The sequence below is a fragment of the Alexandromys fortis genome, unplaced genomic scaffold (assembly GCF_014885135.2).
Source record: "Alexandromys fortis isolate MF-2015 unplaced genomic scaffold, M_Fortis_MF-2015_v1.1 scaffold_118, whole genome shotgun sequence".
NCBI classification, from domain to species: Eukaryota; Metazoa; Chordata; class Mammalia; order Rodentia; family Cricetidae; genus Alexandromys; species Alexandromys fortis.
The window spans coordinates 306,461-309,275 of NW_026068010.1; the positions used below are offsets into that span (position 1 = coordinate 306,461).

The window sequence follows — 2,815 nt, forward strand, 5'->3', positions numbered from 1 at the left end:
TATTTATTTATTATATATACAATATTCTGTCTGTGTGTATGACTGAAGGCCAGAAGAGGGCACCAGACCTCATTACAGGTGGTTGTAAGCCACCATGTGGTCGCTGGGAATTGAACTCAGGACCTTTGGAAGAGCAGGCAGTGCTCTTAACCACTGAGCCATCTCTCCAGCCCATTTTCTTTCTTTCTTTCTTTTTTTTTTCTTAGACGGTTTTTCTGTGAAACAATCTTGGCTGTCCTGGAACACACTCTGTAGACCAGGCTGACCTCAAACTCATAGAGATCTGGAATTAAAGGCTTGTGTCACCACCGTAAGGCTTTTTTTGTTTTGTTTGTTTGTTTTGCTTGTTTTTGTTTTTTGAGACGAGCCTTCCTGACTGTCATGGAACGCTGTAGACCAGGCTGGCCATGAACTCACAGAGATCTGCCTGCCTCTGACTCCTAAACTCTGAGATTAAAGGCGTATCCACCATGCCAAGCTCACTTTATAATGTTAAAAGGTCTGATTCCCAAAAAACAGAAAGATACAAAGGGATACAAAATCACATATATGCCATTTCCAGTAAACAACATGTTAATAGTTTAGTTCGCCCGGTTCCTAGTGGGGACCCCTCCCTGAGGTCTCTGTACCTTTCTAGGCGGAACTCCTCAGGCTCTGGCCAGTACTCAGGATCCCGATGAAGAGGAAAGGTTGGTACCATAACTACAGTCCCTTTGGGAATGAACACTCCATTGATTTCCACATCCTTCTTAGAGATCCTGTCTAGCCTGCTAGCAGCCGGGTACAATCTGAGAGTTTCATTCACTACCATGTCCAGGTACTCCATGTCCATCAGGGCATCATAGGTGACAGGTGCCTGGGAAGAGAGAACATGTTTGCAGATGAGGTTTGGACTCACTCTTCAACCCAGTTTGTAGTGCTCTGGGTTGAAACTCAGAAACTCCAAGGGCTAACCTCAATTAGCTTAGCCTTAATAAATCATTCTGCACCTATGATGACCTTTGTCCTGACTATGGCCCATTAGGATGTGAAGTATAATTTTTAATATAGGAGCCATTTGGGACACTCCCTTGTCCAGATCCCCTCATCCTCAGCATTGCTGTGCTCTTGATTTCTTTATCATGTGACCATATATGACCAATCTATTATGACTGTTGCAGTCAGACAGAGTCCACTGAGGTCACTGTCTCATCACCATATACTGTCCGTATACACCAAGGGAATAACATCATTGCAAGGAACAAACTCCCCACTCGGTTCACATCAGGCTTTTTAGATTATTCTGGTTTTGCATATGCATGTGTGTGCATGTTCATGGCATGTGCACAGTTGCTGTGCGTTGGCCTGTATGTGGAAGCTAGAGAACAACCTTGGGTGTCCTTTCTCGTGGAGTTTACTTTTTACCACACGCATATTTTGAAACAGATTTTCAATAGTCTGAAACTCATCAAGTAGTCTGGGTTGGCTGGCTCCAGGAGCAGACAGGCTCACACTGTCTGCCTCCTCAGTGCTCCACTTACGACTTTTTCCCCACATGGGTTCTGGAAATCAAGCTCGGATCCTCATAAACAGCATTGTGTGATTGAACTGTGTCCCCAGCTTCTCAGACTCGGCAGTTTCTGCTAACTACCTCCTTTGGGAGTAGTGAGAGGGGCGAGTTTGAATGAAGTAGAAACTCCTGGGAAGATGGCACACTAGAAGCTGCCTCTGTGTGTGAAGAGTCAGAACAACAAGTACACAAACCAAACACAGTCTATGTCAAGGAGAGAGGAGGAGCCTCAGAAACACAAAGGAGGCAGCAGGACATGAAAAAAGCACGGTGGAGAAAATGGATGATTCATAGAAAAGAAGCCAAGCTGAAGATGGCCTGGCTGCCCTGTTCCCAGTTCCAGGGGAGGGGAAGGCAAAGGCCCTCCAAAAAACCAAGAGGCTAGGTGAAAGGGGCGGGGAGTCCTATGTCCAGGACACTCCCACAGCCTCCACAGACTTCAGAACCAGCGAGGAGTGAGGTGACATGGGGGTTGACTTCTGCAGCCGTGGGGAGGAGTTCCCAGTGTCACTGGGAATGACTGAGAAGGTAGAAGCTAGTTGACATCTTCCCCCCCCCCCCCCAGACAGGGTTTCTCTGTGGTTTTTGGAGCCTGTCGGGGAACGAGCTCTTGTAGACCAGGCTGGTCTCGAACTCACAGAGATCCGCCTGCCTCTGCCTCCCCGAGTGCTGGGATTAAAGGCGTGCGCCACCACCGCCTTTAATAGTTGACATCTTTATAGAGAACCTTTGATTAGAAACTGAACTGCTCAGGGAGGCAGAAGATAGGGACCAATCACAAGACAAGGAGGCTGAATTTAATGTGCCACAACCCTAGGGCAAGAGACCACCGAAGAGACTGTAAAGTGGGAGGGTTAGATGTTTAGGAGCTTAAAAGTAAATGTGGCAGGAGGCTGAGGAAATGAAGTGCTCAGAGAAAGGTGTCCCCCATCGATTGTTCTGAACAGGTCTCCTATACCGAGTATAATTGTAGAGTGTGACAGCCCTGAGCCCAAACTCAGCAGGTGGGGCCCTCTCTGTTCTAGAGCCCCTATAATAAAGCCCTAGTGCTGTCCTTGACACACCCACAGCTGCGTCCCTCCAGCAGGCGACCAGCACTTAGGAGGTGTGGAAAGCACAAAGGCAGGCACTTCTAGCTGCATTCCCATTCAGCTGAAGCTGAGACATTAGCCACCCCAGAGGGTTTGACCTAGAGACTCCCCGAGAGAACCTGTCCAGCACACGGACTGTAATGCAAGATATGGCCAGCAGAGGGCACTGACACTC

At 48.0% G+C, this 2,815-nt stretch overlaps 1 pseudogene; it reads right to left on the reverse strand.

The window, feature by feature from the left end:
* Positions 1–2,815, reverse strand: part of LOC126513489 (lithocholate 6-beta-hydroxylase-like) — a 54,206-nt pseudogene that overhangs the window by 10,883 nt on the left and 40,508 nt on the right.